Source organism: Pleurodeles waltl, chromosome 4_1, assembly GCF_031143425.1.
Source record: "Pleurodeles waltl isolate 20211129_DDA chromosome 4_1, aPleWal1.hap1.20221129, whole genome shotgun sequence".
Classification (NCBI taxonomy): Eukaryota; Metazoa; Chordata; class Amphibia; order Caudata; family Salamandridae; genus Pleurodeles; species Pleurodeles waltl.
This window is the reverse complement of record NC_090442.1, coordinates 797009067-797036353: the sequence shown is the minus strand read 5'-3', so window position 1 is coordinate 797036353 and position 27287 is coordinate 797009067.

The following is a 27287-nucleotide window of genomic DNA, read 5'->3' as shown; positions in this document are numbered from 1 at the left end:
GAGATATTAAAGAGCAAAACACACTTGAATACAAAAGTGCTGGCACCCATCTTGGGATTTGGCTTCAGTTGACTCCCACAAAAAAAGTTTTAGAAAGAAAAGGTGCCAGGGTAAGGTCACCCTAAGCCCCCAGCCTTGGTTTAGGGGTCCCTCATGGACTAGGCAAGGGCTAAAACTTATTTTTTATTACAAAATCATGGAAAAATATGTGGTCTCCTGCCCTTTTCTTTTATTTGGCTCCAGGCAGGCCACGTCCCAGAGGCTCTGGGGGGTTTGAAAAAGCAGGGGGGTGTACAGGGGCACTCTCCTAGGGCTTATATTAGCCCCACAACCAACACCTCCCTGGGGCGATTATATAGAAATGTGCTGGGAGGCTGCATGCCACCGCACCCCTGAGACCACCACCTCCCCTAACTTTGGCACCAATTGATGATTCTTCACAAAAAAATAACATGATAGTTGCTTCAGCTGCGGTCTTGAAAGTTTTGGGGTGATCCATCAACTGGGGGCAGAGAAAAAGGGGGCCTCCCAAAATGCATTTTCCCCATGAATTTTCCCTTAGGGACTTTAGACATGCCTACAGCCCGAACCACTGAACGGAATTACACCAAATTTGGCAGGAAGCTAGACCTTGATATGCACATTGTGATTTTTTAGGGTCGAACCTGTGATAGCATGCACTAGTACTTGCATATCACTTAGAGACACTGTTGGATTTAGAAAAGGGCTTGGAGCCCACCTGTCGCCTACCATTTGTTGACTTGCTCGCCACTCTTCTTAGAGCCTCATAATTTATCCACTTCAGTACTGGCGTAGGGAGACAGCACTGATGGATTTAACTTAATTAGTGCCTTTCTGCTGCTCCCGAGGTGATTGAGGTACTATTTCTTCCCCTTTCCACTGCCTCCTAATCCTTTATTAGCATTTTATTTCTTGTTTGGAATGCCTTGTTTTTCTTTTTTTTTCTTGTGTGTTCACATTAATGAAGGTGTCATGTTTAGTTTATTGACCCCTCAAGAGAGGTTTCTGAGCACTGTGTTGCATCAAACTCCAAACAGCAGAGGTATGTGGAGCTCTTTAGAAATTATTTTTGGGGTAAGTTGCCTTTTTGCTTAACTTAAACCTAAGGCCTCTTGTCTTTGTGTGTGTGTTCACCCAATGCATTACTTTGTGAGGTTTCTTAAATTTGGCTCTATTGACTAAAGTTCATTTTTATGTTAATTTCTTGTGATCCTGGAGAATGGTTTAGCTTATGTTAGTTTTTCACTGCTTCCGTAGGCATGTGAGCGCTGAAATTGACATTAATAGTTATTATATGTATTTCCGTATTTGTTTTAAAATATAAAATATATTAACATGGAAATGAATGTGTGATTCATAATATGCCTTCTTGATTGGCCCACATCATGTACGGGAGTTATTCACTAATAATGTATTAGTATGTACTAAGAGTTAATATATGCTTGAAAACGTATTACTCTGTCATACTTACAGCTAAATATTATGAACTTTACTTGTGCTAACTAAGAAGCCTTAAGTTCGCAAAGTCAGAACTAAAACTGAATGTCTGCCAAATACTCAAAGTTGCAATGTTAGTAGAATGATCGCATGTCCGCTGTATAACAAATCCTTTGTTTGAATCTACTAATGAAATGTATTTCTTCGTGGAAATGTGTATAACCTAGGAATGTTTCTACATCACTGTAACTGTTCATTCGAAGCATATTGGAAATGCAATGAACAATGGACCCACTGATAATGGACAGAAGGTTTCACAAGACAAATCTTATTGTATCGACTGGATGTACGAGAATGGAGAAGAATCAGTCATTAACATGCGGATGTCTGTCTAGTATATTTTTCTGATATGTACTAAAATTATAATTGGACAATTATTATTGCAAAATGCTTCTAACCAATGGAAAACTTAGGACAATTTTAACTTAATCACACTGTTCTTGGAGCTTGGGAGTGCAGAGTAGTGTCAGTCTTTCATTGGCAGCTATTATTCAAATGTTACTCTTGGACACTTTGGGGGTTATTCTAACTTTGGAGGAGTGTTAATCCGTCCCAAAAGTGATGGTAAAGTGACGGATATACCACCAGCCGTATTACGAGTTCCATAGGATATAATGGACTCGTAATACGGCTGGTGGTAAATCCGTCACTTTTCCGTCACTTTTGGGACGGATTAACACCTCCTCCAAAGTTAGAATAACCCCCTATGTCACTTTGACACCTGCCAGCCTGTCTACTGAAGTTCTGGTATTTTATTATTTTTTAGTTATTTCTTATACTCCATGCAATGATGCTGATGCTTACTTTAGCGCTTTTTGATTAAAACTTGTAGCGCTTTTCATGATTTGCCTTAGACATTAACTTGATGGTTCAGAGAGCTTAGTGCCACAATTCTAAACTATTTCCCTCTTTACTCCTCTCCTGTCTTGTTGCTGATTTCTCCCTGCTGTTGCTTACCTTAGCGCTTATTGCTTAAAACTTGAGGTGCTTTTCCTGAATTGTCTTAGACATAAACTTGATGGTTCATCAATCTTAGTCCCCCAATTCTGAACTATTTCCCTCCTTACTCCTCTCCTGACTTGATGTTGATTTCCCCCTGATGAAGACAACGCAGCTTGCTGATCCTTAAGGACATCTATAAAAGTGAAATGTTTATTGTTGATTTGTCTTTGTTTTCTAGGTACCAACTGCTGCTTTTGGTATAGCCATAGCTAGAAGTTTTCTAAATTTGGTTTACTAAAACTTTTGCATGAAGCCCAACATGCTAATGCTAATCTTTAGTTAGTGAGGTGTTTCCTCTAATCATTTGTTTTTGTCTACGAACTGACAATATTCAATTGCTGATCAAATGTACATTATTACCCTTGCTCAATTACCATTATTATTGATTTGTACTGTCGCTATTGAAGGCTTAGTTATTGTAGCTTTGATAAAACTAATTATTTAGCCGTTTCAGTCAACCTCTGTTGTTTCTGTATTTTTATCATATGGTTTTGAGAGTAATTTACGTGATCTTAGCATTGTTAATATAAGGTAATAAACATTTTAAGTGATACTAAAATGTGTGGTTATTCATGGCTGAATGGGTCATGGTGCGTACAATTACTGATTCTAATTAATTGTACTGGTTTACTAAATGGTGCTATTTGTGATAGAATGGTGTGATCATCTTTAAAGAGTCAAAAGGTTAATCGGCCTAAAGACGCGTCTCCTTATTAGTTATCATAACTAAACAGATAAGGCTTGACGCACTCACAAGATTTGGTAGCAGAGTTTGATAGTTATCACATCATTACATATATTGAGGTTTGTTCCCCTAGACAAATTATGAGAGAGTTGGTTGATTTTGGTTCAAGATTTTTGGTTTCAGTGATGCAAAATAGAGAGAAGATGTGCCCTTAAACGCCGAAGGTGACTTTCCCCGGTCCTTGGAGTTTGCCTGTTTGTTTCAAGATGTTCTTGGGGCTCTATTGACAGGGTGAATTGAGTAGATTATACTCTTACACATCTTTTGCAAACTGAATGTGAATTGAATTGTTTGTGAGGGTTTAGGGAGTTTGCGTACTTCAAATGATGTTGTAGAGGAGTGTGTTTACTCTGAAGTGTGAGAGTAGGGAAGTCGGCGAGCTTTATATGTGTGGTGCTTTGTGCTCAAATATTGTCCACATGGTTGTTGGTATAAGGGCCCTGCGAGGTCTAAGATTCCAGAGTATATCGAAAAGTGTATGAGACACTTGGTTTTTGTTGTAATTTGTCTGTTTACCAGGCCAATCAAGCATAGTTGGCAAGTCGAGATAGTGTGCTGAGTTGAGTGAAAGGTTTTTTTCGACTGAGATTTTGCAAGTTCTAGGTGCACTAGGACAGACCCATGGATCAGATGGAGAGTAAAATTTGCGGGTTGAATTTTGCTTGCGAATCAGGGAAACTAAGAAAGAAAGAATAGCTGCCAGAGTGAAAGCCATCAGTGAAAAATCTGTAAGGTTCCTGAGGCGATTGTGATTACCCTACCTATAGTAAGCAGACAATTTTTTGTTTTTTGTTTTGTTGAAGTGCTCACAATAATTTTGCCTTAGTTTGGTGTGAAGGATTGTGGGATTAAAAGTTATTTCCTGATTATAAAATTTGAATAACAAATTTGTGAAAATGAAGCTTTTCAGAGCTTTAAAAAGTGCACTTAGGGGAGATGAGTATATTCCGGCTTGAATAGGAGATGTTTGTCCACCAGAAGGTACTCTGGCATATATTGTAATTGAGGAGAAAGGTACCGGAGAGTGCCTTTGGTATAAACATTGGTACAAAATCACAAAAAAGGAAGGGAGTCTAGCGTTTTCTGAAAATGTAACCTTTAATTAGAGAATTTTAGAGAATTTGAGACTAGTGATGTATGATTTAAAACCTCAGTCAAGACCAGCTCAGTTTGAAGCATTAGCGATCTGGGACCTAGTAGCCAGACAACAACAGCAGTTGAAATTTGAGAGAAAAATGAGAAGGGCAGAGAAAACACTAGGGGAAGCTAGGTGGGATAATGAACAGAAATACTGGAGATTAGATACCTTGCAAGGAATTAGAATGTTTCCTGCAATTTCGCAGGACAGTGAGAAAAAAAGCAAAGAAAGCTTCTAGAAAATCCAACATAAGCCCATCTGAGGATGGAAAGCAGAAATCAAAGGAGACCAGGAAGTCTTTGACTTCTGACGAAGAATCAGATGATGATGAGTTCATTTTACAGTTACTGAGAAATCATCCACCACCATATGTGGCTCAAGAGAACGGTCCAAGCAATTGAATCCCCCTGCACCAGCACCGGTTAACATGTCACAGAGTTTAATACAGAGTGATCTTAACATGACTCAGAGTTCCGTACAGGTCAATCCTACAATAACACAGAGCTCAATACAGACTAGTCTTCACTTAGCACAGATACCAATACAGAGCAGTTTCAACGAACCTTCTGTGTCTGCAGTACAAAATCAGATGCCACAGCTGAGTATTCTTAGGATTTACCCAGATGTGCCTATTGTAGATGCAGCAACAAACCTAATAATGCTGACAGGAAAGGTTTACCAGAAACCAATGTTGATTCAGCCGGAGCCAGCTCCACTCTTACTGCCTCAAATGCAGCCGCAAACGATTCCAAAATACATTCCTATAGCAGGGACACAGATAGATATGTCTGTATTGATTAGGCAGAATACTGGAGCGATGCACCCTCAGAACGCAAGTGCTAGACCAAGTCCAAACTGAGTGTCTGTACCTGTCACTATTGGTCCAGTTATACCATTGTTTGCTCAGGGAAACAACGGCACAAATGGTCGGGGAATCCTGAGTCAGAGTCAAGTGGGAGGAGGACTAAATGATAATCCCAGGGTAGTCTCTCCGGTGGGACAGACTTTTGATGGAACAGGGTCATTGTTAGATTTGAGTTCTTTCAGAGCTCGTCTGAATACTGAAGCATGGTCACATATAGGTCCTAACTTGAAATTAATGACACCCCAACTTCTGAACTTGACTGTACAACAGTTATCAGGCCTAATAATATTTCACTACAAGGATTGCAATTGACCAAATGGTTAGATAAGCTGAACAGCCCACAAAGTGCTTCTAAGGGAGAAGAATACTTGAACTATACTAGACTTGGATGGAAGCAGGCAAACTTGTTGAAGGGACTATGGGTGTAAATCGCCTTGAGTCTTACACAGAAGCAGAATTACAATTTTTGTGTTTGAAAATTACTAAAGAAGCAGGTGAGGTACATCGAAGGTTAGCAGACTTAATAGAGAAATATGACATAGACATTGAGAAAACAAAATACCTGAAGAGGAGTTACAGATTATAATTTTGATTTTGAACACATGGGAACTGCAGGAATGAAAACTCATCTTAAAGAATTACTGCAAAGCATTCAGACAATGAAAGCTTTAGACAAGTAGGAAGGCAGATGGATAAAGAAACGAGAGAAAGGGAAGAAGGATTCTGACATTTTTCCTCCAAACATGCAGCAGGATGGGGATCCGGTAAAAATCCTACCAATGAGAGAAATTCCAGGAGGAAATTTTGTACATGTCCCCTGGAGCCCACTAGATATTCTGTCATTCACAAATGATTATCTCAGGTTGAGGGAGGAAACCTGTAGAATGGTATCAGCAGACAGACAGGTTTGTAAAACTTGTAAAATGCCTGTGGGAGGATTTGAACACTCTTTTAGAGATGGTAGTTCCAACAGACTTATGGATTGAATGCAAAAGTAGCGTAGATTGGCCAACAGGGGAGCCACCTCAAGATCTGGCAACAGGTGCACCATTTCCAGAAGTAAGGAAATATTACTATGAAATGATAGAATTTTTGAAAACGAGAATTTCACTCAAGAACATTGATTGGCAGCGCATAGACAGGACAGCTCAGGAAGCAAAAGAGTCAATTCATGTATATTATGAGAGATTGTTGCTGACGTTTAAGCATTACAGTGGTACAGAAACAATTGAGCCAAAAGACATGATTCATTGTATGTTCAGATTTGTTGAAGGATTGAGAACCGAAATTAGTCAGATGATTGAAAGCCATTTGATTTGCTGGCAAGCAAAGCCGTTTGATGAAGTGTTGCAGGAGGCAAAATACTGTAGTGATTAAATTGAATTGAAACAGAAAAAGTTGAAAGAGAAGGCGATGGTGATGCAGATTAAAGTGGCACAGATAGGAAGTCAGGGAGGTTTTCCGTTTCAGCAACAGCAGGGAAGCATGCAGTTTCAAAGTCAAGGCAGAGGTTGAGGTTGAGGCGGAACGGGAGGAGTAAATCATGATCCTGATTTGAATACAGTGGTGGTGCAAGGTGAGGCACAAGGGATGAAAAGAATGTTGACACGTCACGCTTGCAGAGGCCGCGAGCATTGGAAATGGGAGTGCCCAATGGTAAATCAGGGAGGTGTTGTTCAGCAAGTGAATGATGTCAATTCTTTCTAGAATGTGTGAGGACCAAGATAGAGAGGAACAAATCCAAATTTTCAGAATAATGTGAATGTGATACAAGGTTTCCAGCCTATGCAGCCCATGCAACCCGTACAGCCATTGCAGGTACAAGTGCCCCAGATACAACAGATGCAACCTCAGGTGCAAATGGTGCCTACACAACAAATTCAAACATCTCAAGCCTCGAAGGATCAGCAGCAGGTGATGCTTTCGTAGACTGTGACAGGTCAAAGATTGAACCAAAGTAATAATACTGTACATCAATACCCTCTTCACAGTGAGAATGGAATAAACGATGATTGGGTAAATGAGAGTTCGGATGAGGAAGATTGTGTGTTAGCTGCTTCATTAGAAGTAGATCAGGAAGGCCCCTATGTTAAAGGAAAGGTGAATGGTCACAAAGTCTCACTTTTGGTCAACACTGGAGCCACACACTCTACAGTGAGAACTTCAGAAGTTCCAGACCTGCCCTTATCAGGGAAGACAGTTCAGACTGTAGGAGTTTTAAACCAATATTTGAGAAACCCAATTACAGAACCAGACCTAGTTAAAATTGTAAATGTTAAAGATTTGCACAAATTCAGAGTCTGTGATTCAAGTCCTGTGTCCTTACTGGGAAAGGAGTTATTTTGCAAAACAAAATGCCTGATTTCTTGTTCAAATGATGGTATTGATATTCAAACAAACAGTGATGATGAAGATGACCTGATACTTAATGTTGACAATGACACAGTGAATGAGGAATTTCCTCTTGTCAGTTTCTTTCAAGTTTTTGCTGTGAAAGATCTTCCTTCTGATTTACAGAAATCTGTTGTGTCGAATGGGATCTTTCAGGAAAAGGCATTGGTTAAATAATAGGGGTTGAGCCAATTTGAGTCGCAGTCAAGCCTAATGCAGTTTTTCCCCAAACTCCACAATACCACATGACAAAGGAGGGAACCAAAAATGTGATACCGATAATAGCAGAATTCATGGGCAAAGGAATTTTAAAAGAAGTGTTGAGCAGCCAGTCTAATTCACCAATAATGGGACTGCACAAGCCCTGTGGAAACATTTGAATTGTTCAGGATGATAGAAAAATAAATGACATTGTGGTTAAATGTTGTCCAGTAGTGCCAAATCCAGCTGTGATTATGTTTCAAATCCCATGCGATGTTGAATGGTTCACTGTAGTGGACCTGTGTCAAGCGTTCTTTTATGTACCTCTTCATGAGGACAGCAGATATCTCTTCTGTCTATTGTTGGTGTAGGATTCCACAAGGGTTTTCAAAGTCACCATCCATTTTCAATCAGATCTTGACAAATAATTTAGAATCATTAGTATTGCCTTACCAGTCGACACTGGTGCAATACATTGATGATTTGCTGATTGCATACAAAACGAGAGAAGGGTGCAAATACGGTACAATTGCATTGCTGAACTACCTGGGAGACAATGGTCATAAAGTGTCCCCAGCTAAATTGCAGTACTGTCAGAAGAAGGTAAAATATTTGGGTCATTTGATTGAGAAAGGAATCAGGAAAATCTCCAGAGAAAGGGTTGCAACCATATTGCAAATGCCAGCCCCAACTACCCAGGAGGATGTTTTTGGGAAGTGTGAGCTACTGTCGTCAATGAATCCCAAATTTTTCAGTCAGTTTGTGCCAAGCTCCAGTTTTGGGTATGCCTGATTACACAAAACCCTTTCTGTTGTTTTGTCATACACGAGATGCATGTTCTTTGTCTGTTTTGACTCAAACTCATGGCGGTGTGAATTGCCCGGTGTCATTTTTTTCAGCCACTTTGGAACGGTCGCAGCAGCCATTTTGCGCCTTGAACAGTGTACCATTCAAGAATAAGTGGTAATTGTTACCCGAGAATGATGAGATGTATACAAATTAAGCAATGCATATTATAGACACATTAAAGGAATGAAAGAACTTACAGTATAATGTCCCAAAAGAGGAGCGTAGAGACTGGCATAAATTGAAATGCATGCAAAGAGATCACGACATTTGGGTATCTGGTGAAGGGAAAGTGGTGCTGCCTAATGTCCTGTTAACTTAAATGGCTAGATACTGTCATGGTCAGACTCATGTGGGAAGGGATGTGATGGTCAGAACTTTTAAGCAGTTCTGGTTTAATTCAAAATTTAGATAGGTTGCCTAAGCAATGTGCCACAGGTGCGTCATCTGCCAGCAGATGAACGTGGGAAGAGAAATAGTGGTTAATATAGGTCATATTGGCATGGCTGGAGGACCATTCAGCAGAACGCAAATGGATTTCATTGAGATGCCTGTGTGTGGAGGTTTGAAATACGTGAAGAAATGACAGTCTCACAGTAGCAAAGTTACTGCTTAGAGAATTAATTCCACGTTTCAATTTCCTGGTCCTTTTATAATCAGATAGGAGAAGCCACTTCAACAATGAAGTGATCAAATTGCTATGTCCAGCCTTAAAAATTGAGCAAAAACTACACTGTAGTTACTGCCCTGAAGCCTCAGGACTTGTAGGACACATGAATGGTACCTTGAAATCGAGAATGGTAAAAATGTCTGTGTCCACAAATCTGAAATAGCCTGATGCATTACTGTTAGTTCTGATGTCAAATAGAAGTACGTCTCAGAAGAAAACAGGATTGTCACCTCACGAGATCCTCATGGGAAGAGCCATGAGATTGCCAGCTGTCCCTGCAAATGCTCTTGTGAACATTACAGTTGGTATAGTTTTGAACTACTGCAAAGGCCTGGCTCATGTGATTTGCTCTTTCTCTCATCAGGTGGAAGCTACCACATTGCAACTGTCCCAAGACCAAGGACACAACCTGAGAGCAGGTGATTGGGTTGTGATCCTAAAGCACATGAGAAAATCGTGTTTGGAGCCTCAGTGGAAAGATCTTTACCAGGTGGTATTAATCACTACCACGGCTGAGAAGTGTGCTGGACTTCCAAACTGGATCCACGCCAGCCACACTCAGAAAGTACCGAATTGTACAGAGCAAGTAGAAGAGTTGTTCAGAGTACCAACAACGTTCAGACAAACTTCAGTCTTGGAGAGAAGAGGAAACGAACTGGAAATGGTAGCAGAGCACCCCTCAACTGATTTGTCCACTCCTGTGAGAGACAAAGTGGAAGTGATACAGGAGAATGACAATGAACCGACTTCAACTGGAAGAATAGGAAAGCCTGATCAGAGGAGAGCCTTCCCAGAAGCAGACGGTCCTCAAAGACTGACCAAAGAAACGACTGACCCCAACTGATTTGCCCACTCCTGTGAGAGACAAAGTGGAAGTGATACAGGAGAATGACAATGAACCGACTTCAACTGGAAGAATAGGAAAGCCTGATCAGAGAAGAGCCTTACCAGAAGCAGACGGTCCTCAAAGACTGACTGAAGAAATGACTGACCCCAGTGGGAAAGGAGAGGAGACAGATCAAAGCCAAAGAGGTTTGACTCCTCCTGAACTGATTGCGGGAACGTCAAAAGAAGGTAACCTGTGTCCAATACTTAAAAGAGCACTGACAGGAAAACCCTTCAAAGGTGACAAGTGGCCAGAATCAAGGTCAAAGACAAAGAAGATAATCTTGGTACCACCAATTCAGGAATAGGTTGACACCACCAGAAAAGAAGATCTGAGTGATGAGGAATTAAATAAAGAACGAAAGTTGAAGAGAAAGACAATTGTAAGTTGAAGACACTCAGGTCCTGATTGGGCATGTGTAACTACCAACGAATGGCAAGAAGAATTTTTTAATTTTTGTTTTGATCGAGACATTCCAGGTGAATATTTTGGCATGTGAAGAGAACTGATTAACTGAACTGCTGGGAAAACTTCAAACTAAGAAAGTGCAAAGAAACAGACTGTTGCAATCTTACCGGAAAATACTTTGATAACCTGATTTGACAAGCTGCTAAACTGATTTTGACAACTTTACCGATTTCTGACAAAAGGATCCTGAAAGTAAGACTGAGAGCTGTAAATATTTGCTGAAGAAGATGGAAGATTGTTGTTGATTTTTTGCTGCATAGCTATAAATTATATCACTTCTACTTTCTGATTCTATACAAATCATGAGCAACCATAACAAGCAGGGTAGAAAGAAAAGGTTCTGTATAAACATAGATATTAGCTTGCCGATTGTTTGTTTGATAATATGCCTGATATTGATTGTATGTGTATCTGTTCTTATCAAGAATGAGGCTAACCATACCTCAGTTATAGAAACAACTACGTCCTTTCAGAACTAGTTAAGTTTAAGTTAGACGAGAAATATCTGCATGCAGACGACAGACAGGGAGAAGAATGTTTTCTATCGCTCACTGCGTGAGCATGTTGACACAATGGATGCAACAAATTGTTATGTTTGTACACTCATTCCAGCCTCTGTAGAGTAGGGAGTAACCTATCATAGTCTGCCTTTAACCTATGGCATAAGTTGTAGTCTTTTGCTAACAAGATTTTATAATCAGGATTATATTGAATATTTCTATTCTAACTATGACCTATGCCTTAATTATGACATTGACGGTAAATGCCGGTTACCGCCGCGCTGATGGCTGCCAACTTGGGGAATATCCATTCACCATATTATGACACACACACCCTAATCCGACAGAATACAGCCACATACACAAATCCGCCTGACCAAAGGTCCGTGATAAACTGGTGGTCCCAATACCCACACCATTACGCCAACAGAACAACGCCCATCACATTATGACCCACGAATCACCACGGTGGACATTCAACTGTGGTAAACCTGGCGGTACATACCGCCACGCTCACAATGGACACCCACATACAAAACAACACTACATTGGCCAATTCAAACAACACACATCTGACACCCATATACACTCCACACCCACACCACTATAACACACATACCCACATTACCCACAACCCTTTACCAACATCTATTGCCACCACAAGACTGAGAAGAAGAGCACAGAGACAACTAGACACACACATCACTCACATCCATACACCCCTCACGCAATCCACATCACCCCCCTCCACATTACCCAACACACATCACACAACCCCCATGGCACCACAAAAGCACCCCTGCTTCACTGAGGAGGAGTTAAGGGTCATGGGGAGGAAATAATCAGGGTAGAGCCACAGCTCTTTGGAGCACAGGTACAGCAGATATCAATAACAAGGAAGATGGAGCTATGGCAGAGAATCATGGACAGGGTCAACGCCATGGAACAGCATCCAAGAACAAGGGGTGACTTCAGGAAGAGGTGGAACAAGCTACGGGGAAAGGTACATTCCATTGCAGCAAGACACCAGCTCGTCATACAGAGGACTGGCAGTGGACCCCAACCTCCTTCCCCACAACTCACAGCATGGGAAGAGCAAGTCTTGGCATTACCGATCCTGAGGGACTCGCCAGAGTTAGAGGAGGATTGGACACTGGTAAGTCTACTTTTAACAATTATCACCTCCCATACCTGCATGCCATCACACACCCTCACTCCCATCACTCCCATCACTCCATCACATCCCACACACTCCACCATCACATCTCACTAATCCCAATGCCAAACCCTGCATGCTGTACCAATGAATGATCAACCCTCCCAGCCCTGCATGGACACTCATCACCAAAGCATGCACAGCACAGGAAAACTAACATAACAACAATACACCAACATACTCAAACAAAAGCTGGCAGGGGAACAACAACCATAGAGGGGAAGCTACTGCAGTACAAATGTCAGACACCTGAAGCATAATACATCAGTTACATCCCTACTGGTACCAAAGCCAATGTCACTGGAGAGAAGGTGCCACCACTATCTAGTCCCCCAACAGAAGAGGCCCACAGCGATGACAGTAACTTTGAACTTCAGGATCTGGAGGATCTACCTGGCCCATCAAGGATCACTGGACAGCTGGCCACCCAAGCCCACTCACAGACCACCACAGAGCCTCCTCCATCAGGATCCAACACCACAGCACCCACCTAACTTACCCATACCTCTGTCCGCAGGACACATCAATCAGCAGTGTGCCCACCTGTACAGGGACCTGAGGCCACTCCTTGCACACAAGTCAGTCAGAGACCTGGGGTCAGTGGCAGTGGCACACCGCTCAGGGGACAGAGGAACAGGCCAACAGGGACACTGGGAGGACTGCTGTGAACCAGGGGGAGGACAGGAGCAGGGACTCTCCAGGATGCACTATCCGAGATCCTACCAACATTCCCAGGACACGTTGGGCCAGATCCTTGACAACGTGCAGGAGAACAGGCAGCAGCAGGAGGGCAGTATCAGGGGATCAAGGAGGACTTGCAGGCCATTAACAACACCCTGATCTCCATAGCATGGGTGCTGGCAGACATGGCCAACATCATGAGGAAGGCAACAGCACACCAGCGGGCCCCTGTCACTAGCCAGTCATCTGAACAGCCCTCCAATTCTGCTGCCACTAGTGGCCAGGAGGCCCAGCCACAGGACCCACAGGCCACCAGCACCCCTCCCCCTGCAGAAGGTGATCCAGCCCTCAAACATTCCCTGTGAACCAGACAGATGCCAGAGACACTTCCCAAGACTACTGCCAGGAAATGAGACTCCTGATTGTTCCCCTTGTGTCCCACTCAGTCACCTTGTCCACCTTGAACTGCCATTGCTCCCCTTCGTATGTCCCCATGGACAATGCACCTGTGCTACAAACAGACTGGAACAATACCCTGGACTTTCCTCCATCATCACCCCATTCCATTGCACTTTTCCCTCTATATATTAGCACAACAATAAACACCCTTGGATAAAACTCGAATACTAGTATTTAATGTATTGCAAATTTGTATTGCTTGAAACAGCTACAACCATTGCAAATGAACTGTAAGTAGTATGACCATAGAATTATTGACCTGTAGCTGGCTGTGATGATCACACCAGGAGAATGTTGTCATATCACCAACATCTGCAAAATGAATATCCATAGGTAACAGTAAGTAGGGCAAAGAAGTGGGTAATGCCAGCATGCCAATGCCACACAGAATACACCAATACTCTTAGAAATGTGAAGTTGTACGTCACCCCTGTGTGCCATTGGAAGTACTGACGTATCACTGATGTTCTATTGTCCCCATCCTCATCCTTAGCCTCCTTATCCTCACTGTCATCAATGTCCACTGCTGCCACAGGGGCATCTCCAGTCTCCTCCTCCTGCAGAAAAGGTACATGTCGTCTGAGGGCCAGGTTGTGCAACACGCAGCATGCCACGACTATCTGGCAGACCTTCTTGGGTGAGGAGCACTGGGATTCACCAGTTAGATAGAGGCACCTGAACCTGGCCTTCAGGAGGCCAAAGGTCCTTTCAATGATCCTTATTGTTTGCCCATGTGCCTCATTGTAACTTTCTTCTGCCCTTGTCCTGGCATTCCTCGCGGGGGTCAGCAGCCATGATTGGTTTGGGTAACCAGAGTCACCTGCAATTATTGAGGGACAACATTTAGCCACACACTATCCTATATGGCCCACACTATACCCATACACCAACATCTAATGGGTGGGAACCAGGGCTCACCTATTAACCACACCCTTGGCCTCTGTAGTTGGGCCATCACATTTGGGATGCTGTTATTCCTCGGGACAAAGACATCATGCACCGACCCTGGAAACTTAGCATTGATGTGGGAGATGTACTGGTTCGCCAAGCACACTATCTGCACATTCATGGAGTGGAAACTCTTACGATTCCTGAACACCTGTTCATTCTGGCGGGGGGTACAAAGCAATATGTGTTCCATCAATCGCCCCAATTATATTGGGGATATGTCCCATTGCATAAAACCCGGCCTTCACAGGGGCCAAATCCTCAACCTGGGGGAAAGCAATGTAGCTGCACATATGTTTTATCAGGGCAGACAAGACTCTTGCTAGCACGATTGAGACATTGGCTGTGACATTCCTGCTGCCAAGCCCACTGTCACTTGGAAAGAACCAGTTGCCAGGAAATGGAGCACTGATAGAAACTGCAGTGGGATGACGGATAGCTGATATCAGGTCAGGTGCCAATTGGGCACACAGCTCTGTGATTGTGGCCCTGTCCAGTCTATAGGTGAGTATTATGTGCCTGTCCTCCAGTGTTGCAAAGTCCACCAGAGGTCTGTACACGGGGATATGTCTCCATCTCCTATTCATCCGCAGCAATGAGTATGCAAGGGACACAAGAGTGAGTAGGCTGTCACAAACTGAACAATGGAGCCACAACAGCAGTCCACATCGTTCAAACATGTTATGGGACAGTGTAATTTATAAAGTATGTTCCTATTGATCCTGTGATGCAGCAATTATCGATAGGCCAGTTCACCCCTCCTGAAATGGCTACTGCATGTCCTGTGTGGAGGAGGGTGGGCATCACCTTCGCCCCAGGCACCTCAGGCCCTGCCCCAGTGAGCTCTGCTGCCCTGAGTGAGGAGGCTATTGACCTCCTGAGATCCATCTCTGTAGGGCAATTAACCATTGTGAATGCCATCCAGGGGCTGGTATCCCAGATACAGCTATGCAATACATTCCTGGAGGGCATTCACAGTGGATGGGCAACCCAACAGAGAACGATTCAGGCTCTGGCCTCCTCTCTGATGGCAGCCATTGTCCCTGTTTCAGCCATCCCCACTCCAACTTCCACTTCCCAGTCCCATTCTCCTCAACCCCAACCCATCCCAAGCACACAGACAGGCACGCGTGCACACAAGACAACACCCAAGAGTGGTACAGGCAAACCCAAGCACCACACGTCATCCCACAGGCACTCACACAAACACTATTCAGTTGCAAACACAACAACATCCACTGTCTCCACTGTCTCCTCCTCCTCCTCCACTTCCCACCCAGTTACGTCTACACTCACACCTGCATGCATCACACCAATATCCACTACCAGCATCATCACCACACCTCACTGGCAGATACCTCCACAACATCCATGCAAGCGTCCCCTGTGTTCTCTCCCACCATGTCTGTCCCCCCTCCTAAAGGACACAAACGCAAGCACTCAGACACCCAACAGCCATCCACCTCGCAACAGCATACAACTCATGCACCTGCACCAAAATCCAGCAGACCTACACCTCCGACGACCACTCCCTCATCCTCCTCTCCCATTACTTCTCACCCTTCCCACCCCAATGTACCTAAAAACCTTTTCCTTTCCCTACCCCCCACCCTATCCTGCATGTATGGGCAGACTATCAAGGACCCATACCAGCACCTCTGCCAAACAGTCCACGCAGACAGTGGTAGCACCACCTACTCATGGTAGTAGGGATACCAGACCAAAGATACTGAAGCGGAAGGAAGCAGCACAACCTGGGATGAAGGGAGGAGTCCAGCACCAGCTGCGAAGAAGGGGAAGGAGCCTGCACCAGCTGCGAGGAAGGGAAAGGAGCCTGCACAGGCTGTAAAGAAGGGGAAGGAGCCTGCTCCACCAGGCAGAGGGGGGAGGAGCCCATCCACCCCTGCCAGGAAGGGTAAGTGATTCCCAACCCATGACAGGAGGAGAGGAGGCAATCTACCCCAGCAGAAGCTGTCAGCCAAACACCGCCACCACCACCAGCTGTCACAGGACCTCCACCGCCAGCCGTGGTTGAGCAGCCATCAGAGAGTGCAGGGGCTGACCAGGATCCTCCCTCAACCACCACCACAGTACAGCCATTACAGAGTTCAGGGGCTGACCAGGAACCTCCCCCAACCACCACCACAGTGCAGCCATCACCACCGGTGGACACCATGTAGTCAACCCTCCAGAGGCTACTGTGCTGGCTGCCCCCTTCAGAACCAATGGGGAAGACACCCACTTGAGAGACTGTGGCCTTGCACTCCCAAAGACAAAGCACAGGGCATGTTGCCCCCTCCAGAACCAGTGTGGATGACACCCACTTGAGAGACTGCGGCCTTGCAGTTCCCACAACAAAGCACAGGGCATGTTGCCCCCTCAAGAACCAGTGGGCAAGACACCCACTTGAGAGACTGTGGCCTTGCACTCCCTTGGACAAAGCACAGGGCATGTTGCCCCTTCCAGGACCAGTGGGCAAGACACCCACTTGAGATACTGTGGCCTTGCACTCCCCAGGACAAAGCAATGGGCATGTTGCCCCCTCCAAACCAGTGGGCTTGTTCCTGCATCCGGCTGAGGTCCCCCCTCCCCCTGATGCCCCTGAGGTGTTCTATCTGGATTGGTACAGGATTCGAGTTGGACCTTGGATTGTGCCCTGTGGCTATGTGGGCCCTTTGAACTATGGACTGAGCAGTGTCCCTTTTTTATACAAGTGTACATATCTGTTTCATGGCCAAATCAGATTATTGATTTTTTTGGTGAACTGATTACAATCATTTTTGTCAATTACTGCTGTCCTTGCATTATTCTGCAGATTTTCGGGGTCTAATTGTTTTTGTAATGCAGCTGGTTGTTTGTATGGCATGTGTGTGTCGGGTGTGTGTTGTGCGTGTGTGTGTCAGTCCCATTTTCCTCCCACCCGCCCTTGTGTGCTAGGCGGCTGTACTCACCGTCGTCGTCTTTGCCGGCGTTGGTGTTCCAGGTTGAGCATAACGTTCAGGATCATTGAGAATACTTGCAGTTCGGGTTCCATGTTGGCGTGGGGCATGTTGGTCTCCAATGGTGAGTCCTTTGACTTTTGTGCTCTGTTTCCGCCAGGCTTTTGATGGCGTTGGTACCGCCCTGGAAAAGGTGGGGGTTTCCTGTGTCAAAATATGGTGGCTGGTACTTTGTCTTCCGTCTGGCTGTAGGCGGCTACCGCCGTGGTGACTATTGTTTCCGCCCTGCCGATCGGTGTGGTACATTGGCTGTTTATGGGAGATATCACCGCCATGGTCATAATTTGGCAGTAATTCCCGCCAGTCTGTTGGTGGTATTACCGCAACTTTATCACTCACCGCCAGGGTTGTAATGAGGGCCATAGTGTTCTCTTTTGTTCCTATAATTAAGTACCTGAGTAGGGTGGCTAAGGAAAATAACATAGAAATAGTGAGAGAATTTTTTGAGCCTACATTAATGTTTGGGACTGCATATGCACACAGGGATAATCTAGCATGCTTCCTTTCACCAGTAGAAAAGAGTTTTTTAGATCACACAGAAGATAGGAGAAGAGCTTTCAAGGCAAAAATGGATACAGGAATAGTTCAGCGAAAACCTGGGAATGACAATCAATCAATCAATCAATCAATTTGTAAAGCGCACTACTCACCCGCCAGGGTCTCAAGGCACTGTCTATGTATTTACTGACATCACAAAGCAAGGGAAATTAGCTTTAGATGCACTACATGTAGGTAAGCTTTGTGTATATAGAGGCCACAGTCATCTGTAGATAGAATATTTGTGGGAACGAGTGAATGTAGACATGTGTTTTTGTTTCACAATAAATGGGCGTTGATGTCGAATGGTCAGGATCCAGCAGTGCATGGAATTTATTGCATCTGTGGGACAAATGCAAATTACTGTCTTCCTAGAGGATCATATGCCACATTTTATTTGGGGTAGTCTTCTTAAAAATGTACCAAAATAACCCTGCTCAATTACCATTATTATTGATTTGTGCTGTCCGCTATTGAAGGCTTAGTTATTGTAGCTTTGATAAAAATGAACTCTTTAGGCGTTTCGGTCAACCTGTGTTGTTTCTGTATTTTTATCATATGGTTTTGAGACTAATTTACGTGATCTTAGCGTTGTTAATATAGGGAAATAAACATTTTAAGTGATACTAAAATGTGTGGTTATTCGTGGCCGAATGGGTCATAGTGTGTACACTCACTGATTCTAATGAATTGTATTTGTTTACTAAATGGTGATATTTGTGATATAATGGTGTGATCATCTTTAATGAGTCTGCCAGACATATATCCAATCCACAACACAGAATTCCACATCATGGCACAAAATTAGCACCACACCACATAATTCCACTCCACAACATGCCACTCCATGACACGCAATACCACTATAAATAATTACACTAAATGTCGCACAATGCGTTGATTGTGTTCCTGTCTGACTGAAAAACTAAGGGGGTCATTACAACATTGGTGGTATAATGCGCTTACCGCCGTGCAGAAGAACGCCAATACACTGCTGCAGCGGAGGTAGACCGCCAGAGCTATTATGACACACATCACGGAATCCGCCGAAATTCAGACACCCACACAATACCGTCACACCAAAGGTCAGCGAGAAACATGCAGAAACAAATCCTCCACCTCCACGCCAACAGAAACACGCCCATGCCATTACGACCCACGAATCCACGCGGCGGTCTTTCAACCGCGGTATTCCATTGGCGGTACACACGGCCGCGCTCAAAATACACACACATTTACAATACACCGCCACATTGGACAATTCAAAATACACACACCTGATACACATACACACACCACACCCACACATCCAATACAATATAAAACACACACCCACATCACCCACAAACCCCTACAACCTGAAATTCTGAGAGAAGGTGAGAGAGAGAGCACAGAATAGACAACCCCATCACACAGAGGCACACAACACCATCACCCACACAACATCCAAGCACAAAACACCACATACCACTACACTCACCACAATCATCACCACATACACCACCCCACACATCACCCAAACCACCCCATGGCACGCCAAAGACACCCCCACTTCTCCGAGGAGGAGCTCAGGGTCATGGTGGAGGAAATAATCCGGGTAGAGCCACAGCTATTTGGCTCACAGGTACAGCACACATCAATAGCCAGGAAGATGGAGCTATGGCAAAGAATAGTGGACAGGGTCAACGCAGTGGGACAGCACCCAAGAAATAGGGAGGACATCAGGAAGAGGTGGAACGACCTACGGGGGAAGGTGCATTCCACGGTCTCCAGGCACCACATCGCGGTACAGCGGACTGGCGGCGGACCCCCACCTCCTCCCCCACAACTAACAACATGGGAGGAGCAAGTCTTGACCGTCTTGCATCCTGAGGGCCTCGCAGGAGTCGGTGGAGGAATGCACTCTGGTAAGTCAAACCTTTAACTATCATATCCCCCACCCTACCTGCCTGCTATCACACACCCCCACCCTCACACCCTCCCCTATCACCCAAACTCCTCACTAATGTACTAATAACACAAACTATCCATCCCAACACCAAGCCCTGCATGACACAACTAAGCATGGACACCCATCACTAAAGCATGCCCACTGCACATACCCAGAACACCCCCCAACCATCAGCACACAAGCCCCCACACAGGAAAGCCTGCACTGGGGTTCACGCACACCCACCCATTGCACACCATGAAACACACACATGCAATAATCATGTTCTTATACCCCTGCAGGAACCCGAAGGAACGTCACCACACCAGAGGGTCCAGACAACACCACTCCACCCCCAGAAGAGGCCCAAAGTGACGATAGCAGCTCTGCCCTACTGGATCTTGATGACCAGCCCGGACCATCGTGGGCCTCAGGACAGTCGGTTCCCCTTGCCCTGCCACAGCCCAACACCGAAATTCCACCCTCTGGTAACACCAGCACAGCACCCACCCAGCGGGCCCAAACCTCCCTTCCCAGGACAGGTCAATCAGCAGTGTGTCCACCACTACAGGGCACCCAGGGTAACCTACCAACCCAACAACAACAGGGACCTAGGGGCAGTGGTAGTGGGCACACGGTCCAGGGGACGGAGGCACAGGAACATAGGGGAACTGGGAGGGCTGCTGTGCGACAGAGGGAGGACAGGCCAAGGGAACCAACTCTCCACGAGGCTCTCTCCTCCATCATGGGAGCATACCACCACTCCCAGGAGACGATGGACATGGTCCTGGACAAGTTGCAGGAGACCCTGCGTCTGCAGGAGGAGCAGTATTTGGGGTTCAGGGAGGAGCTCAGGACCATCGGCTCCACCCTGGGCACCATCGTAGGGGTGCTGACGGACATTCAAAAGACCTTGAGGGACACGTGGCACTCCAAGGGGCCCCTGACACTAGCCACGACGATGAACTGCCCACCACCTCCGCCGGCGCTAGTGGACAGGACGCCCCGCCTCAGGACCACCACCCCATCCCCTGCAGACGGACAACCACCACGCAAGCGGGCCCTGAGATCCAGGAACAGGACAGAGCAAGATGGCAAGACCCCCGCCAGGAAATAAGACCACCCTGATTGTCCCCCCACTGTCCCACTTTGTTAACCTGTCCAAATCGGAACTGCCCCAGCTCCACTTCCAATGGGCAGATGTGCAATGTACCTGTGAGACTAATAGACTGGACTCTGCCATGGACATTCCTCCACCATCACCCATCACCATTTTACAACCCCCCTTCATTTTTTAGCACTTAAATAAACACCCTTGAAACACAAAAAAAACTGGAGTCAGTCTATGATTTGTAATTTTGTATTATCAATTACAGTGTCATAATGGGTTACCCATTGGAAGGCTAACATACCAATGTCACACATCACAAGCCCTTCAAGGATGCAAGCAGTTGACACGTAGGTTACCACATTTGTGAAACTGAAATGGAAGGGGACAACTCAGTTAACAAATACTGAGTGAAATGTTGGTACAGGATAGAGGTAGACGTGTGAAAGTTAATGTAATGTTAAACCTGAAAATGTACTCACCTGTGTTTCACTGGAAATATTGCTGTATGACTGACTCCCTGTTGTCGTTTTCTTCTTCCTCAGCTTTATCCTCATCACTGTCCACAGGCTCCACAGGCTCCACAGCTGCTACTACACCGTCATCTGGATCATCCTCCTGCAGAAAAGGCCCCTGGCCTCGCAATGCCAAATTATGGAGCATGGAGCAGGCGATGATGATGTCGCACACCTTCTTCGGTGAGTAGAATAGGGATCCACCTGTCATATGGAGACCCTGAACCTGGCCTTAAGGAGGCCGAAGGTGGGTTTGATAACCCTCCTAGTCCGTCCATGGGCATCATTGTACCGTTCCCCTGCCCTGGTCCTGGGATTCCTCACTGGGGTCAATAGCCAGGAAAGGTTGGGGTAACTAGAGTCCCCCAATAGCCATACACGGTGCATCTGGAGTTGACCCATCATATCAGGGATGCTGCTATTCCGCAGGATGTAGGCGTCATGCACAGATCCAGGGAACATAGCATTTACCTGCGAGATGTAGTGGTCTGCCAAACAGACCATCTGGACATTCATCGAATGATAACTCTTCCGGTTTCTGTACACCTGTTCACTCCTGCGGGAGGGGACCAGAGCTACATGGGTCCCATCAATGGCACCTATGACGTTGGGGATATGTCCAAGGGCATAGAAATCACCTTTCACTGTAGGCAAATCCTCCACCTCAGGGAAAATGATGTATCTCCTTACGTGTTTCAGCAGGGCAGATAACACTCTGGACAATACGTTGCCAAACATAGGCTGGGACATCCCTGATGCCATGGCCACTGTTTTCTGAAAAGACCCACTTGCAAGGAAATGGAGCACTGACAGCACCTGCACGTCAGGGGGGATTCCAGTCGGATGGCGGATTCGTGACATCAGGTCTGGCTCCAACTGGGTACATAGTTCCTTGATTGTGGCACGGTCAAACCTGTAGGTGACGATTAAATGTCTCTCTTCCATTGTCAACAGGTCCACCAGCGGTCGGTACACCGGAGGATTCCGCCATCTTCTCATATGTCCCAGCTGACGGTGCCTAAGAAGGACAACAGCGAAGAAACTGTCACTATTCCTCCAGGTATGTACCCACAGTCACACAGAACACGGCACCAAACACAAAACCCTTCCTGTATGTGTGTTGCGTATAGGCCTAGCTATGTGTGACGCAGTAGTAACTGAAGCCATGTGGTCCCCTGAAATGGCGGCTGCCTGACCTCTAAACTGGGACAATGGGATTGTGGGGTAACGGCGCTGGCGTTGCACACTGTCGCGGTAGGCGGTCGTAGACCGCGGTGCAATGCTGCATTGGTTAACATTGGACCCTATGGGTCCCAGGAACCAATGAACAGGTGCGCCGGTGGTGATGATGCGCCCCGCCGCGGACGTCACCGCCGCAGACGTCACCGCCACAGACGTCACCACCATTTTCTATCTCTTCAATCACTAGATACCTGACCTTCGACAGGAGAGGACCTACACTGCTAGTGCTGCTGTGACCTCGGTCTGGAAGCGACGATGGCTGCTGCGTCTGGGGAAAGGGCCCCTGCCTTCACTGCACAGGAGTTGGAGAAACTTGTGGATGGGGTCCTCCCCCAGTACATGCTACTCTACGGTCCTCCAGACCAACAGGTTAGTACACAGGGAGCACGTTGTACGGGCTAGGCCTGGTTGGAGAGGGCTGGGTGGAAGAGGGAAGGGGCCAGAGTTCATACTACAGTAAAGCATGGGAATAAATGGGCCACATGGTCAGAATAGGGAGGGGGCAACTCACATTGATGGTGCAGTTGGTAATGACTGTTCCTCTTCCCTTGTGCATGTCATGTAGGTCAGCGCCCACGAGAAGAGGGACATTTGGCGTGCCATCGCCAAGGACGTCCGGACCCTGGGGGCCCACCAGAGACGGGGCACCCACTGCCGGAAGAGATGGGAGGACATTCGCCGCTGCAGCAAGAAGACAGCGGAGGCTCAGCTGGGGATGGCCTCCCAATGTGGGAGGGGTGCCCGTCGCACCATGACCCCCCTGATGTTCCGGATCCTGGCGGTGGCCTACCCGGAGTTGGATGGGCGCTTAAGGACATCACAGCAGACACAAGGGGGTGAGTACAACCTCATTCTGCGGACTTTGCGTGCAGTGGAGGTGTCTGGGTGGGGAAGGTGGGCTGTGGGTGTCCGTAGGCCAGGGCGAGTTCGGTAGGCAAGGCCCCTCCGTAATGTAGGCCATGTGGCACTCTATCCTAACTCAGAAGAGTGGCAAGTTGAGGTATAGTTGCCCCTGTGGCATCCATGCGCAGATTTCCACCATTGCCATGTAGGCCATATCCCAGAAATTGCATGTGCAGAGGCCAAGAGCACGGCGTTATGTATGGGGCTGCTGCGTCTGTCTTGTCCGCCAACGGTAGCGGTATGCCATGCACTAAAATTCTCTTTCTTCTGTATCCCCCCCCCCTTTTCCTGCTCTCCCTGTCCTTTTGTACATCAGCATCATCAGGCGGAGGTCCAGTGGCACCGGAGCAAGAGGGAGCTGCATCCCACATGGCCATGGAGGGCCACACCACATACTCTGAATGCACCAGTGGGACGGAGGGCGAGGGGAGCTTCACGTCGGCTACCAGATCACCCACCAGCGACACGGACTCGTCCACCGATGGGAGCTCCCCTGTGGTGGCGGCACCATCTGTGCGCACCACTTCTACAGGTACAGCCACCACCTCCCCTACCAGCACCGCCCTCCCAGCAGCCCCTCAGCATACGCCCCGTGCCCGCTCACCCAGGAGGGTGGGCATCACCTTCGCCCCAGGCACCTCAGGCCCTGCCCCAGTCACCCCAGCTGCCCTCAGTGAGGAGGCCATTGACCTCCTCAGGTCACTCACTGTTGGGCAGTCTACCATTGTGAATGCCATCCAGGGTGTAGAACGAGAGTTGCAACACAGTAATGCATTCCTTGAGGGCATTCATTCTGGTCAGGCTGCCCTTCAGCGAACCCTGCAATCTCTGGCCTCAGCACTGATGGCAGCCATTGTCCCTGTGTCTAGCCTCCCCCCTCCAACTTCCTGCACCCAGACCCAATCCCCTGTACCCCAGCCCATCCCAAGCACACCTACAGACCAGCCTGCACACAAGTCAACACCCAAAAGTAGCTCAAGAAAACATAGGCACCACACACACCACAGGCACTCACACAAGCATCACACCCATACAGACACAGCAACATCCACTGTCTCCACTGTGTCCCCCTCCTCCTCTTCTCCCTCCTCCCTCCCAGTCTCGTCTACACACACACCTGCATGCACCACATCTACAAGCACTAGGACTCGCACCAGGACACCCAGCACCACAAGCCGCTCACCTGCACTCACCACCTCCACTGCCATTTACACGTCCCCTGTGTCCTCTCCCAGTGTGTCTGTGACACCCCCTCCCAAAGTACCCAAACGCCGGCAATCACTCACCCAACATCCATCCACCTCACGACAGCCTCCAGTACCTGCACCTGCACCCAAAACAGCTAAAGTGACACCTCCTACAACCACCTCCTCTTCCTCCACTCCCAGACCCCCTCCAGCTACCCATCCCAGTGTCCGTCAGAAACTGTCCCCATGTCAAATTGACCTTTTTGCCCCCACCCCCCCCTCCAATTCATCAGTCCTGTCGTAGCGCCTCAGCCAAAAAGCCTCCAGTACCAGTGGTGCATGTTCCAGGTTTTTGGAGTGCACCGTCCACCAGGGCAGGCAGTAGGACCCGGAGCCAAGGCACTGGTAGCCCACCCCCGGTAAAGGCTCTGAAATTGGAGAGTGGACGACGGGACCGTATCAAGACTCCTGGTGGGACAACAAGTGAAATGGGATCGAAGGCGATTGGTGAGTCAGCTGTAACTCCAAAAAAGGTGGGGAAGGTCCAGAGGAAGTCTCCCCAGCCTGTTGTGAGTGTCACGGCGGAGAAGTGCACCATCATTTCCGACGGTGCAGACACAACCGCCAGCACCGTCGTCACTGGGCCAGAGACCACCGCCAGAGTCACAGCGCAGGAGGGCCCAAGTCTCGTTACTGGTCAGGAGACCGCCGCCGGAGTCACAGCCCAGGAGTGCCCAAGTCTTGTTACTGGTCAGGAGACCACCGCCGGAGTCACAGCCCAGGAGGGCCCAAGTCTTGTTACTGGTCAGGAGACCACCGCCGGAGTCCCAGCCCAGGAGGGCCCAAGTCTCGTTACTGGTCAGGAGACCACCGCCAGAGTCACAGCCCAGGAGGGCCCAAGTATCGTTACTGGTCAGGAGACCACCGCCGGAGTCACAGCCCAGGAGGGGACAGGATGCCACAGCCCGCTGGCCAATGATGGAACGTCATGCCACACACCAATGTCCAGAGTGGAGATCGTCATGCCACACATCAATGTCAGTATCAGAACCGCCATGGCAAAGCACCGCTGAACAGGGCAAAGACAGCCATGGCAAAGAACCGCTGAACAGGGCAAAGACCGCCATGGCAAAGCACCGCTGAACAGGGCAAAGACCGCCATGGCAAAGCACTGCTGAACAGTCCAGTACCGCCATGTCAAAGCACCGCTGAACAGGGCAAAGACCACCATGGCAAATCACCGCTGAACAGTCCTGAACTGCCATGGCAAAGCACCGCTAAACAGTCCAGTACCGCCATGTCAAAGCACCGCTGAACAGGGCAAAGACCGCCATGGCAAAGCACCGCTGAACAGTCCTGAACCGCCATGGCAAAGCAGCGCTGAACAGGGCAAAGACTGCCATGGCAAAGCACCGCTGAACAGGGCAAAGACCGCCATGGCAAAGCACCGCTGAACAGTCCTGAACCGCCATGGCAAAGCACTGCTGAACAGGGCAAAGACCGGCATGGCAAAGCACCGCTGAACAGTCCTGAACCGCCATGGCAAAGCACCGCTGAACAGTCCTGAACCGCCATGGCAAAGCACCGCTGAACAGGGCAAAGACCGCCATGGCAAAGCACCGCTGAACAAGGCATGCACCGTGTAGGAATGAATGGGCCGTCACATCAGGCATCCTTATCCCATGTGCAGCTGGGACAGTGACAGGACAGGAACTTTCACGGGGAGACTCATCCAGTCTGGGCACCAGTCCCCCTCCAGAACCAGTGGAGACCTGCATCTACTTGAGAAACTGTGGCTTTGCACTCCCCAGGATGGCACAGTGGGCAAACCACCCACTGTAGAGACTTGAGGGACTGTGGCTTTGCACTCCCCAGGATGGCACAGTGGACAAACCACCCACTGTAAAGACTTGAGAGACTGTGGCTTTGCACTCCCCAGGATGGCACAGTGGGCAAACCACCCACTGTAAAGACTTGTGAGACTGTGGCTTTGCACTCCCCAGGATGGCACAGTGGGCAAACCACCCACTGTAAAGACTTGTGAGACTGTGGCTTTGCACTCCCCAGGATGGCACAGTGGGCAAACCACCCACTGTAAAGACTTGTGAGACTGTGGCTTTGCACTCCCCAGAATACATCAATGGGCATGGAGCCCCGTTGTGGATCTGGCTCCGCATTCATGTAGCTGAGGTGCCCCCCCCTTCACTTCCCCCTGAGGTGCCTGTAGTGTTTCTGTCTGATGCCCCGGCAGTGTTCTCTCGGATTTTGGTCAGGTATCTATTGTGGGCCTCGCCCATGCATTTTTGGACTGTTGGTGCACGGACATTGTTGT